Source organism: Artemia franciscana, chromosome 17 (assembly GCF_032884065.1).
Source record: "Artemia franciscana chromosome 17, ASM3288406v1, whole genome shotgun sequence".
In the NCBI taxonomy this organism is placed as follows: domain Eukaryota; kingdom Metazoa; phylum Arthropoda; class Branchiopoda; order Anostraca; family Artemiidae; genus Artemia; species Artemia franciscana.
The window spans coordinates 3,840,256-3,855,953 of NC_088879.1; positions in this window are offsets into that span (position 1 = coordinate 3,840,256).

Consider the following 15,698-nt stretch of genomic DNA (forward strand, 5'->3'; position numbering starts at 1 on the left):
ATATGTTTTGCAAGGTTTCACTTTCATAACACAAAGATTTTAAAGGTCATCAAATGTCACTGTCCTCTAGAGGGGGAAAGAGTAGAGGTAGGAACTTCAATTTAACTTCTTGGGACATACTTTAGTTTATAGACCTGTTCCTGAAGGTGTCATTTCGTAACCAAAACCTCTTTCCAAGATAGCAAAACTATAATTTTACCAAAATTTCAATTTTCAATATAATTTCATTAACTTCAGCTTTCAAATTTTTCCTTTATTCAACTTAAAAATACAAAACAATATTATGTCCTAACAAGGAGCAGAGCTCATAACGCTGGGAAAGTGAAGAAACATAGAAGAAATTCCAAAATTTAACATGGGAAAAAACAAACAAAATAGAGAAAAAAAAATCACACAAAAAGAGAAGTAACAAGGATAAGTAAATAAATAAATATTGGGTAGGAGGGGCATGGGAGGCCAGCCCAAACACTGGGACACCAAAACAAAACACAAAAAAAAGATCAAATAATTTAATTTTCCATCATCAATGGCAAATAATCAAAATTTTAGCAAACAATCTTTAATCCTTGCTTTTTTAAATTTAGCTGAGATTTTTGGGATGGATCAAATAGAATTTTGTCATTCACTTATAATTGTTTGCAATGAAGGGTATTTGGTACCTAATTGAAAACCATGACCTTTCAGAACTTACAAAAGGAATTCAGTACATCCCAGATCTCCAACAATCCAAACAAGGAAGTAAAATTAACAGAGATTTATCATAGAAATAATTTTTAGTGAAATTCATTTTCAGTAAAATGTTTTTGTAAAATTTGGTACTAGGTTATTGGAAACAAACCATTGATTAACTGAGGCAGTACTAATAGTCAAACTTTTAATCAATGTTAATGAATCCTTAAGGCCTTTTTTCACATCAACCAAAGAGACTGTTTGAGCTCAACCACTCGGTGTGGTTGAGCTCTAATTTCCAGGTCAAACTCTAGTTTGGCTACTGTTTGCTATCTTAGAAATGGGTTAAGTCAGGAAAATAGAACTTCCAGTAATGAATCCAAAGCAAAAAATACATAAAATTCGAGTTTAGCTAATTTTCACTATCTTGGAAAGGGTTACAAGAATGAAACTCAGTAATTAATCCAGGGTCAAAAACACTCTGGGAAGGTACTGCCAGGCTTCTATGTCAACCCTTTTCTGATTTCTAAGTCTTAGATAATTGCTTACTCAAAAAGTCTATACCTATACTATTGAAATTTTGACAAAACAAGATTTACCTTTATTTTTAATTATCAGTTTCTTTTACTCCGGCTTTAGCTCTTAAAATGCAATTCCTTTTATTTGAGTAGCATTTTAAGCCATATCAATATTTTTTTTTTTAATTTAGGAAATGTCTTTGCATATCTTTAAAACCTTATAAAGTGGATTGAGGAAAGCTGTGAAACAGTTTCTTTGTACTCCATGTAAGCAGACCTTCCCAGAACATACTTTAGCCTTTAGACCCATCCCTGAAAGTTTTTTTTCAATCTCACCCCCTGGTGCTCTTTTACACATTGTATAAATTGTGAAGAAATTCCTGCCCCCTTGCTAAAAGTCTTAGAAGTATCTTATATCAAAATACACCTGGTACAGTTTAATTTTTTAGAGATGACACAGAATAGCATTAAAGCTGAGTATTTGCTTTGCAAGAAATGTGTCCCTTCTGTTGTAAAGCATTTTGGATAGACACTAATCTAACCATGGGCGTATTGCTGTTGCAAATGGTTTTGCTTAAAATGGTTTGGAAAACAAATAGCAAATGTAAATTTGCTTTTTTATCATTATTTAAGACTAGAATATCACAAAGCTATGCAATCACATTGCTTGTTGTATCTTAAGTAAATACAATCCCTGATGGAGTTTTGTTGATACCTGTCTTAAAATTAATTTGTCTAAATAAAATATATTGTTTATGGGACAGTAGAGAAAATGGCAACAACCATGAATTGAGTTTTTTTCAATATTTCTTTTTTCAAATAATAGTTCTCTGGTCACATTTGTGTTCTTTGCTAAGTTGTTGGCACTCTGGTTTGGGAATCCTTTGTCCAAGGGGTACAGGTTTAATTCCTGGTATTGCTAGTGTATTTGGTTTTTACCAGCTAAGTATTCACCATGCTAGTTTGCATCTTAAGTAAAGCAATCCCTGCTGGAGCTTTGTTGACACCTGCCTTACAATAACTTGTCTAAGTAAAATACAATGTGTATTGAAGATTAGTGAAAATTGCTGTAAATCCATCTTGTTTTTTTTTCAATATTTTTTTTTTAATAGTTGTTTTACTCTGGTTGTAATAATGTTCTTGGCTAAGTGGAAAGCACTCTTAGTAAGAAATCCTTTGTCCATGGGGTACAGGTTTGATTCCTAGTATTGCCTGTTTATTTGTTTTAAATGGGGGTCAGTGATGTTAGACAGATCTAAACCAGCTCTAAATAGGCAAATGGAGAAATATGCAAAAGGTAAGCAGGGAGGGTGTACAAAAGCACAAGATTTCTGGCCCCCAGCCCTTAATTGCAATTCTTGGCCAAAGGGTCACAAAGTGGAAATTAGCACTGCCAGTTTAGACCTTGATGTGTCAGTGCTGCCATACTTACTTACTTGCATATTGGTGTTGAGTTTGCCCACATTTTATCTTCATTACTATCTAAAATCATTTAGACATTCAGCAAACTGTCTCAAAGCACAATTAGTATTGAATAGTTTTTGGGCCTTACTGACTTTCCCTTTATAGCAAAGGTTTATTGTTGTGTATAATGTAGATATTTTAAAGTAATCAATCATTAAGAAGTCCCTTTTAGTTTTATCAAGTTTTTGAGTAATAAACCTTTTTAATTACCTTAAAATATTTATTCAGGTCCTTTACTATTGGCTGCCCTTTATATTACAATAATGATTAAAATATATTGTGGTAACTAAAAATTTGGATAATCCAACCTATTTTACCATCTTAAGGTTGTTTACAAAGGTGTATGAAATATTTAAGTACTGACTTAGCTACAGAAAACTTCTAGATATTATAAAGTGTGAGCAAGATGGCTCTTACTTTGACCATATCTATGGAAGCACTAATGAGAGAGTGGGTCATTTGATGCATTTGTAGGATAGAGTGAGATGAGAAATGAAGTGTAGGTTTGATGAGAGATGGCTGGTGAATGTGATGAGGGATGAATGTTTTGCAAAATTTTAAAATTTTGGACAATTTCTCATGTTGACACTAGAGTGCAGACGTAAAATTTTGTCATTTTTTTTCTTTGTTTCTGTTATGTTAGACAATGTTGAATATTCTAAAGTGAAGTTTCTTTTTTGTTTGGAATTGTCATGGCCCTAGGGCTTTAGTGCAATACAAATTACTAATGTTTATTCACTTTCTTTAAACAAACACAAGGTCTATGTCTCCTAGCTTTAACAAAGTCAAATGTAATTTTAAGACCAGGGATTTCAAAGTAGGTCAAATGAATTTCTGGTAAAAATGAGCAATTTATGAAACATCTAGATTAAAAAAAAAGTCTTTTAGACAACAAAGAAGACAATTGAATAAAGAAAAGTACCTTATATCATAATTGTTGTGCACCCTTAAGATAGAAATGAACAAAGCTTCAATTAAGATTCTGTTTTGTTTAAACAGACAGAAGGGACAAACCTCCAAGCTTTGACAAATACAATCTCACTTTGTGACTCCTATCTTTTCAAAGGGGACTTTCTTTGGATTTTTTCTATCCAACTAAAACTGAAAAGGACAGCATAATATACAAGTGACCTTCCAATTACCCTACATGGCAAGAGAAAATCATTAAGTTAGGCTATGCTTTATCTCAATCCCCCTCCCAATGTGCAGAAATATGGCTCAAATTTCATATTTTCAATGCATTTAACCTCCTGTCACCTGTTTTTCTAGTTATTGTTTGTCACATTTGTTTAATTTACAGCTACATGGGATGAAGTTAGAAAGACAGATTGACAAAACAAATGGAAAATAGGAAATTTCAGCAATACATTTTTATATTGGGAGGATTGAGGGGTAAAGTAGAGCAAAGTTGTATATAAAATGTGTTACCAGCTATTATTCTAAAAATTATGAAGCATGAATTTTTCTTTTTTTTTATGTTTCTTTCTCTTCAGGTCCTAATAGGGCTTTACCAAATCAAACATTCTATGCCCAGAAAAATTAGCAACAAGGTATAGTCTATATACAAAGGCTTATGTTATTTAACTATGAATATGGAATGTATATGGCAATCAGGAACTGGATACATGCTAAAGCAAGTAAAAAAGAAAGAAAAAACTTCCCTAGTTAGCTCAGGAGACTTTTAATAGATTACTCTTCAGATAATTGCCTATGATACATAATTTAAATATTTACCCCTGTACAGTAGGGCGTTAAAACAATCTAGCACAATGTAAGATACAGTATATTTAGATATGATGCTGATTTACAAATTCCAGGATTCTTTGTTGTAGTTTTCATAATTTTGTTGATAAAGTTTTATATATTCATCATATTTTATTTTATGTCATTAACATTAGCCAAACTAAACTTCTCAATAGAACTTGAATGTGGTGGCTACAATGCACAAGTACTGCAAAAATCTTACAACACATTATGTGTTATGGTAACTGTTCAGTGAGAAAAAAACTATTTTCCTAGTTTAGCTTAATTTGTTATATTTTTGTGCTTATCAGAAATATTTTGTTAATTTTAGGCAGCTGTCCCCCCCTCAAAAAATTCTTAAACATTTGATGGTTTATACTTAACTAGTATTCTACTGAAAACAAAAATTAATATATATTTTGTATTGAAGAAATATAAAGCCCTTTGGATTTTTTTTTATTAAGATTAAGCAGTTTGCTATTTTCTTTTGTTAGGCTAAGCCTGTAATAGTGCTTTATTGTGAAGAGTCAAAATTTGTAGGGATTGCAAAGGCTAGCCTGAACAATATGTTATTACAAATTATTAGGTTAAACTTCTGTTTGGTAAAATTCTAGTTTAGATAAATTTGTATTATCTTGAAAAAGGTTTAGGTTAGGAAAATGAAACTTTTAGGGATTGGTTTAGAGACTAAACTATATCATGGGAAAGTATTTTGGAGCATCTAACTCTACTCTTTCTCTCTCTTAAAAATGTTTGCCTTAAATTACCTTAAATCACATTGTCTAATGAAATAAGGATTAAATCCTGCTGGTTAGTGATGATGACTGTTGGAAATCTCAATATTTGGTCCACACCTATAAAAATGCTTGTGTTATAAAAGTGAAACCCTTGCAAAATAAATCTTCTACTTAAATGACAAGAAAAAAGCGTTTTTAGTGTCATAACTTTGCTCAATTTCAATTTATGAAGTTTCCAAGATTTGGAAACTTTCAGGAAATACATTTCCCTATATTTAAAAATGAAACACTGATATGGCTTAAAATTCTACTCAAATAACAAGAATTGCATTTTCAGAGCTAAAACCAGAGAAAGAGAAACTGCTTGCTGAAAATTAAGGTAAGATGTTGTTTTACCAAAATTTTAATAGTTACAGACCAATCCAGTATGCAAAATTCCCAGACTTAAAAACAGAAGAGGGTTATCACATAAGCTTAGCAATAGCTTCTCAGAGTATGGTTTTAGCTATGGATTAATCACTGAAAGTTTCATTCTCCTAACATAACCCCATTCAAAGATAGCAAAAAGTAGCTAAACCGGAATTTGACTGGAAATTTAATCTATAGCCTGGTAGGCTAGTAGAATTCCAAATCAAAACAAAAAGAAGTCAAACTAGAATTTTATCCTCTGTTTAGGGTAGCTCAACAAAGCTAAAGTCTTATCATTTAGGACTTTTTATAGATGATTTTGCTTTTACAGTATGAATACAACATTTTCCAATATATTACCTGAACAATTTAACCAAAGATTCCACTAATTCAGACCCTTCCTATCTCTTCAAATATACCAGAGAGTATGCTAAATCATTTTTCAATTCTCTCTGACCTCAAATTAATGTGAAATTTGTCAAATCCGGAGGAAATTAAGCCAGTGCTAAATCATTTAATTATAATAGAATGCCACTCTTAACACTTTACGGATGTTTTATGATTGAAATTTTTTGCCCAATCCGACAAGTAAAAAGAGTGTTTTCGCGAACCAGTTTTGTTTGAGCTCAACCATATGTAATTTTTTTCCGTTTTAGCGTTAAACATATAAGCTGGTTAAATCAAAGCTGTCATTGGTTAAACCAGCTGGTTGACGCGAAAAAAGGCCTCAAACTGGTACTGCTACAAAAACCTGTTTTTAGCACGAGGTGTCAGCCGTCTTTTAAATAGTTTTTATGGAACTCCTTATTTCTCATAAAGGAGTCGCTTTTTTTCTAATGAACATCTTGAAATGTCATCTTTCATACTATTTACCATGCACTCAACATAAATTATTTCACCCTAAGGAAATAAAATTAATTCATAGTTCTAAACACTGCCATTTTCAATTCATTTGTACATGTGATTCGGATGTTGAAGCAGATCGAGTTTAAATTATTTGAATCTTGCTAAGATTAAAAGGTTTGGTTTTCTTCTATTGCCTTTGAAACCGATTATTTATATACCTTTGGCCTGTTCCATCATGGTTTAGTGATTTTTAGCTAGCCTTCCAAGGCCTAGTCAACTGAATCCCAGGTAGGCCTATTATTTTTCTTGGCTTGGTTAAGTTGTTTTCCAATTTGAGTTTATGGCCAAGGCTTGTTTCTCAATCCTGAAATTGAGGCAGGTACACATGAATGTGTTACCATATCTATAAGATAGGCCTTTGGTGGTCCTATTGTTCTTGTGATTGACTGCATCTATTGGAAACGTGCTGAAGAATAAGAGCCTTGTTAGGCTAGCATTAGGCTACATTCCATGGTGAAGTTTCCATTGGGAGGGGACTTTCTTATGATCAAGGAATTTTTGACAAATAGGCCTATAGTCAGTCTAGGGACAATTTCACTTGCAGCTTAGGTCAATGTTCCTATTACCTGAACAATTGTTTAGGGTCATGAAACTTGTTAATAGATGCATTTTGACTTTTGGAACATCTTTTCTCTCTTGCAAAACTACCACAAACTCACTGTTATGGAGTTATTCCAGCCCTAATATCCTGTATTTACACATATAGAATTGCAATCATTTCCATTTTTGTTGATTGAACATTTGAAATTGCAGATTTGTGATAGTTTAGAAACAAGTTTGTACTATATATTTGCACATCAGGGGTATGGGGGTAAAGCATAGCATATAATAAATATGTAAACTAACCATTGCTGTATTTAATATAGGCTATGCTATGCTTTACCTCCCCCCCCCTAATGTGCAAATATATAATAACTCCACAACAGTAAGTTTGCGGAAATTTTGCAAGAGAGAAAAGATGTTCCAAAAGTCAAAATGCATCTATTAACAATAGTTTCATGACCCAAAACAATTATTCAGGTAATAGGAACATTGGCTACAACTTTTTTTAGTAATCAGGGATAAATGCTGTCAGGTTAAAATTGTTGTTAATTGACTTCTTGCTATCTCAGAAAGGGTTTAGGTGAGGAAAATGAAATTTTCAGGGATGAATCTACAGACTAAAGTATGTCCCGAGAAGGTATTTTGAAGCAACTACCTCCACTCCTTATCCCTCTTGAGGGCCTTGACCTTTGTTGACATTGCCTAAAATAAAGGTCAATACGGTTTCAATTATTTTTTTTCTCAGAGTATAAAGGATCTGTCGCATAGACTATGGAAGAGGGCTCACTAGACTGGAAATTGAAAATTATAGTGCTCTCTTTAACCGTGATAAGGGATCGTAAGGCAACCTGCCCCCCCCCCTCCCAGGCCTTTTCACCAAAGGCATCTGATCAAAATTTTGACACTTTGGGGTTGACAAAACCCCAAGGACAAGGACTCTAAGTTTTGCAAGTTGCCAATTGTTAACATATAAGGTTTTTTTATGGGAAGGGTTGTGATATAACCTTTGGAGGGACTCATTCGATTGGAAGTAAAAAGTTCTAGTGCCTTTTTTAAGAATCAAGAGTAATCGGAGGGGTAACCAACCCACCTTTCACGTCCCTTTTCCCAGAATACATTCGATCAAAATGTTGAGATAGCCATTTTGTTCAAAATATTCAAAAGGTCAAGTAACTATGCATCTGGGGTTGACAACCTCTAGCATCAGGGGCATAGGCTGTAAGGTTTGCAAGCTGGCCATTGTTAAAATATATGATTTTTTAATGGACAAGAAGGTATGTTTGAACCCAAGTCCTCAAAAATGCTTAGTGCGTTATTTATATCAAAAGCCTGATAGGTATAATATACCTTATTATATATATATATATATATATATATATATATATATATATATATATATATATATATATATATATATATATATATATATATATATATATATATATTGCTATTATTATATATATTGCTGAAATATTATATCAGCAACATCAAAGGAACGGTGAAATATCAAAGGAGGTTATTATTTTGAAATTTTCATGGTAATTGAAGGAGATGTCGAAGAGAAATTAGTGGACGCCCCCCCCCCCCCTTCTTGCCCTTTTTATGGGCCCCCTCAACTCAACACTGATCTAATTTTAAAAAGCAATTTCGTTAAAAACAAACAAAAAGGTCTAGTAACTATCACTCCGGGGATGAAATACCCCCCACGGCCCTTAGGGCAATGATTTTAAATTATTCAATTTGCCCTTTGTTGACATGCAAGATTTATCATTATGAACTAGGTGGGGAGGGATGTTTGATTCTGGGAATGTTAGGAAAGGCTAAGGAAATTAAGGCAAAACTTCATGGACTGTTGAGGGGCATGTTAAGCTAAATGAATATTTATGTGGATCTAGTGTATCAAAAAGGCAATTCTGCAATATTTCAAGAACAGCTGAGGGTATTAGGTTTAAATTTTCAGGGTAGGTTCAGGAGATATCAAAAAGTGGTCATATGGTAGCCAGGTACCATTCCCTTCGCTCCCCCAAAGATACTGGCTGTCCTATCATTAGTAAAAGCATCATCTAATATCTGTTACAAGATACCCATTGGGATTTTTTGGGCGGGTCTCTAAGACAGTTCGATCTTCAACAAATTCCCATCTAGTCGTGATATCAACATTAAGGTTGCATATCATTATTATAAAGGAAAATATGCCTAACTGGGTTCCTTAAGACTCACCGCTGTAAATTGAGAGAGGATCAGAACATTTAGTTAGGTATTTGACTGATTATATTATGTTGGGGAGGAAAACGTAGTTATTCTGATTACGCAGGAACCAAACTGAAATTCATTTATTAGTTTTTCTGCCTATGTGTCGTGGTTAATTAAACCAAAAATAGATACAGACAATACCCTTGTATACATATCATGCATTTAAATACCGCTCACGCAAATACCATTTTGAAATTTCGTTCCCTTCCCTTTCTTTTTTTTTTCAAGACTACCCTTACATTGCCTCTTTCATATGGTTTTGGCAGAGCAAAACTTTCTGAAGAAATTAGATGTTTTTATTTACTAAGCCGAAAACATACCTTTAAAAATCTGAGGATGACAATAGTATAGATACCATAGCAGACGTTTCGCATTGTATTTGTGGTAGAACAATTTAATATACGTTCCTGCCTTAAAAAAAATTCAACTTTGAATGGTGCAAAAATGTTTGTGACAGCTTTGTGCTCTGCACATCGGTTAACTGATTCACTGATGTCTTAGCGATTTTAAATTTGAATCAACGAATACTGACTCTAAAGAATAGTCTTAGTAGTACCAAGTTAAAAAAAAAGCCTTCGTATTCCACCAAAGTAAAGAAAAAGCGTGTAAAGTACGGGCGCTGCAAAAGAGGAGCCATGGAACGATAGCCTTTTAAAGAAAACAAGATGACCCTTAAAAATGTATCAACAAAGGAAAATGAGATATACTCCAGTTTAAATTATGGCGGACAAGGACTTTGAGTAGTACTTGTCCCCCTTGAAGAATTTCCCAGCAGTGGTCTTATTATGAAGATTAGATTGAAGCTTACAATAATCAGAAACTACCACAACCTGAAGAATGATTTCTAAGCCCCAGTCAGCTCCTGCTTTTGAAGCAGCAAGAGGTCCTTTAGTACTTTCTAATAATAATGTAATATTGCAATAATATTACAGAGCAGCTCTACTGCTTTTGTAATTTTTCTTTTCTATCTCCCGCTATCAGCTCTGTGTAGCATTAAAATAACAGGAGGTAAAAATTCAAACTTTCTCTGCAGTTTGATGATCATAAAACAGATTATAATAGTCCCTTTAAAGTCCAATAATTTTCTGGGAAAAATAAAAGTGATTTTTTCTAACCTGCACAATACCAGAAAAAAAAGGTTGTCCAATCTCTGAAAGTAAATCTTTATAGATCAAGTAGTTTTTCAGTCGTATAAACAAATAGTTACCTTTTTGAGCAATTAGGCCAGTTTTTTATTGTGTATAGACTTGCAAAATATAAAGGAAGGAGAGACTCTGGTAAGGAACATACGACTCTGGTCAATAGTAATAAAACTCAAAAATAGAAAATTTCATAGCAATTAATACATCAAAAACTTATCCAAATATGTAAAATTCAGACAATTTTAAATGTCAATAGCTAAGATCCTCAGAAAATTTGCCGGATTTTCGAAAAAGGTGGGATTACCCCCTCCCCAAGAAAAGGCGAGTGATCTTAAAGAAAAACCAGACCATGAGAATTAGCACGTCAGAGAACCTAATTATGGAGTTTTAATCTCTTATCTACAAAAATATAAACTTCGATTTATTCCCCCAAGAAAAAATCCTGGATGTGTGTTTATGTGTTTTTTTTTGTTTTTTTTTACCATGAGTGGTCGTACCGAGCCGATGGCTCTAGAAGATTGGAAGTCGGCTCATTCAAACGGATAGTTTCACTATCAATTGCAAATTCTGATATAGCCAATCGATATAAAAGAACAAAAAATATGCAATGAGCTTTTTGGTTGCAGCTGAAGCAATGCATCACAATGGTGCATTTGTTCCTGAAAAGTTGCGTAATCCGTTCAAGATAGACGGTTAATACGGAAATGCATCTCAGTACTTGATTCAACTAAGTTGATTCCCATGATTTTTATGATATCATACCCGGCGATATATAATTGCATATCAACAATTAAGAAAAACTGGGATTGGCTTATTGTTTAGGCGGGAAGGGCTGCCAGAAACCTAAAAGAGCGCAACTCAACATACTGAGAGGGGGATATTAATTAATCACTTATCCCCTTTCATTTAGACTAAGATTGAATGAGGATGCTGTCGGCTGATAGGAGTATTGACATTGTGTAGCCAGCCGGCACACCTGAGGCTCTATTTGCATATACCCTAAGCCTCATTTGCATATACTCTAAACCTCATTTGCATATTCCAGCCGGCACCTCATTTACATATTCCTATCAGGACATGAATAACATATATTCAACCTTCCCTGAAAAAGAGGAATTACCAGTTAAGTAAACCGGATTATTTGAATTTAAATGTTCTAGTAGAATCAGCTTAATCATAGCGGGCACCGCATTTGCATATTACAGCTGGTACATACTTAATATTCAGTAGTCCCATCACAATTGTATGAACAAATTTTTATCCGGGTTGAATGAAACCGGTTTACATTTTGGAGGGTCGACCTCCAAAAAGAGGTCGACCTGAAACAAATTGCAACAGAAATGATTTTTACACCATCTTGTAGAGAAAAAAAAACTGAACAACATATCCATTTTCGCATATTCTGAGTCGACGCAAAATAACCGTTTTTTGGCTTTTAATGCTATTTTTTTCCGTTATTCGAATAAAAATCGCAATTTTCGTGGACATCGGTTTTTCTTGAACTGAAGTATGATTCTAACCCAAAATAACATGGCGAGACCGAAAACGAAGTCGGATTTAGCGTAAGAAGCACCATAAAAAAAGTAACTGTATTTTTTCGACTTTTTTCGCCTAAAAAATACAATTTTCGTTGTAGCCCGATTTTCTTGAATGAAAGTGTGGTTCTGACGTAGAATCACGAGCTGAGACCGAAAATAGAATCAAATAGGTTGTTCACTGAACCAGAAAAAATCGTAATCATTAATGAATGATCTACATTTTTTTAGAAAATAATTAGGGAAAGTGAATTACAAACCGAACTGGTTTTCAGTGGTCAGTATCGTAAATCACACTTAAAACACTCTTCGTATACTATTTAGGGTCAACCCATAGTGTCTAATCTTCAAAGTCTATTAAATAGAATGAATCTTATAAAAAAATAAAAAATAGAGAATCAGATTTCGACTAGTTTCACAACTTCTTCATTTGGAATGGATTAACGACTAGGGTTCTAGGTTCTCTTCATCATTGTTGCTGTCGATTTTTGGGGAGTTGGAACACATTGTTCCCTTGCAGGTTCTGCATGCTGAAGTACAAACTAAGCCGTTTTTAAAGCAGCTACACCTCGCTGAACTACACTGTACACGACAGGAGCACTTCACAATCTTTAGGAGCATACGCGGGGCTGGTGGGAGGTCAGTTGTTAATGGGTACAAGAAGTCATCTTTATTCTTCCATCCCCATTCCTCGGCTTTCAGTTCCGGATCAGGCTCCCCGGTCCATACCTGAACTTGATAAAAAAAAACTCTATAGCTATGAAACTTGGCTGCATCAGAAGTTGGTGGCAGATGTTCTGGGTGAACAAAAGAGTTTGCCATGTCACTTTCTTTTCAAAAACTTCTCTGCGGAGTTTGTTCAAGTTCCCTCCTTTCGACGAACCGTATATGATCAGCAGGGCGTCTTCACCAGCGGTCTTGATTTCCTCCTTCGAAGCGGACTTCTGCATGAACACTGCAGCTGATTTTCGGAAATCACTGTCTTCTATCAGCCTCTTCAGTGCAAGACCTTTTCCCACACCGTGGATTCGCGAAGTAGAGTCACAGCCTAACAGGGCGTGAGCAAAAAGGATCAGATGACAAGTATCTTGTCCCAGCTTCTCTTTCAGGGTGTGTATGTCCCATATTCGGGGAGCTTTATTCGACTTTGGCTCAGGTGCGAAGAATAGTTTCTTGCTTGACAAGTCACAGCGGTAGCATAAGAGAACCAATAGATCGGTATCGTCCCCAACTACGGCAGTGTCGTGATACCGTGAAGAGGCAACAGCAGCTTCCACAATCGGGACATCTGCGTCACCTGATGCCTGGGAGACAGAGACACCCTTTGCACGGAGATGATCAGCCAAAGCGCAGATAAACCTGGCTTTGTTTTTCTTGCAAGATAAGAACTCTTCTTTCTTCACCTTGAGCTGCATAACTGCTGTGAAGAAGATCTCACGGCCAACTGTACGACTCCTCTGCGAGTAAGCCATATCTTTTATGGAAGCGACAGACAGACAGACAGACAGACCGACAGAATTGGCGATTGCTATATGTCACTTGGTTAATACCAAGTGCCATAAAAAAGAGTTCAATAGAGTACTGTACCTAATCCGTCAATCTTTTGGTCCCTCACAGCTCTGAAGAATACCACAGGCTCATAATACAAGTTAACCTGTCGTGATGATGAGGTCACCTGTTGGTACAAGGTGTATTTCAGGGGACGATTGTCTTCTCAATAGATGTCGTTGTAAAACAAAAACTAATAACTTAAACTGACCTGAAACATCCAAGAATTTGACGCAAAGCAGTAAAGTACAATAATTTGTTCTTTAAACTTTTAAAGTATTCAGTTCCGAACCACCATTATAAAAACCGACTTCTTACCTGCGCTAATCATTCATCAGAACACTAGCAGATTCACTGGAAAGTATTACTCGACTGTTAGATGGCGGAATTTCGAATAAAATAGTTTCTCGGGGTAGATGGCGAATTTAAATAAAGGTTATGACTGTCACTGACCGGAACTAGTTTTCTACTCGACTTTCTGGCATTACTTGAGGTCTTCGTCTAATTGATTTCTCAGTCAAATCTTGGAATAAACTTTGAAATTTTTAAAACACTAAGTTATGAATGTGACGATTTTCATTTTTATTGCATTACGTAGCCTTCGAAGTGTCTTATACTAGTGCCTAGTTCAGGTATTTTTACGAAAAACCGATCATTTGTTGAATAACAAGTGCCGATTGATTGTCTTTACAAAAATTACCGCAACGCATATTGATGATAGTGAAACTTTTTTGTTTTGCACCAGACACCCAATCTGACTTCATTTTCTGTCTCAGCTTGTCATTCTGGATCAGAATCATACTTCATTTCAAGAAAAACGGTCGGATACTAAAATTATATTTTTTTTCGGAAAACGTAAAAAAAATCGCATTAAAAGCCAAAACACGGTTATTTTGCGTCGACTCAGAATATGCGAAAATGGATATGTTGTTCAGTTTTTTTTTTCTCTACAAGATGGTGTAAGAATCATTTCTGTTGCAATTTGTTTCGGGTCAAACCTCCATTGGCCAGTACTAAATACTGAGTGAGTATAAAGTGGGATTCTAAACGTATTATATTAAAAGGTGGCTACTATTAACCTAGTAATGGTGACGACAGAAAAAAAAATAATGAAAATAAATGAAATAAAATAAAATAAATAACGAAAAAAACGAATTTAAAAAAAAACAAAAAATGAAACAAATTTAAAAATAAAAAATAAATAATAAAAATAAAAAAAGAAAACAAATTTAAAAATAAAAAATAACGAAAAATAAAAAAATAAAATAAAAAAGAGAATAACGAAAAATAAAGAAAAACATTTAAAATTAAAAATAAAAAAAATAAAAATAAATCTGAGGAAATGTGCGATGTTGTTCCTCAAAATATGTTGTTTCTTAAAATAAGATGTAAATAAAGAAATGCATTATTCAAAATATCAAAATATTTTCATCAAACGTTTTGATACTCGATATAAGATGGTGAAATATGCGATAGTGCTGCTCAAAACGTATTGTTTCCTGAAATAAGACAAAAATGAGAATTTTTCAAAATGCCAAATATTTTCATCAAAATGTCTTAATGTCTGAAATAATTTGAGAAAGTATTTGATGCCACTCCAACCACTAGTTATCCTTGGGGAAAATAGGACCTGATAAGCTCGAGTGCTCCAAGCTAAGGTAGCGGCCTCGCAGCTATTATTCACGCTCCCTTCCCTAGTGAGACTAAAGGAGAGCCCTAAGATGCACTTCATCGCGGTAGAGTGGTTAAACGTTCTGCTGGTTGCCTAGCACTATTGGCAGAACGGCTAACGCAACGGGGCGCCAGAAGTTTGGAGAGCTGCTGGTCAAGAAAATTCCCAAGAAACACCAATGAATACAGGAGATTCAGATACAACGTCCGTGGTAGCCGACGAGGATCAGCTTTGGATGATGCCTGATCAGAGAAGTGGGCTAATCATCCCCACCAAGAAGCTTAGTAAGTAAATGTTTATTTTAACATCAATTATAAGCAAAAACTTAACATAAACACATCTCCTCCAAACGCCACAGCATGATATGAAGAAGGGATAACCAAACAAATCCATAAAATTTTTTAATGATTAACATTAACCTCAGAAGGAGTTTAAAAAAGAAAACACAACATCAACATCTTGAACCTTAGCACTATTAATAACTTAGCACTCAACATTAGAAATCGTTAATTTTCATTAACGTTAACTTTTGAGCAGAGACGGGAGAACCCAATTATCTT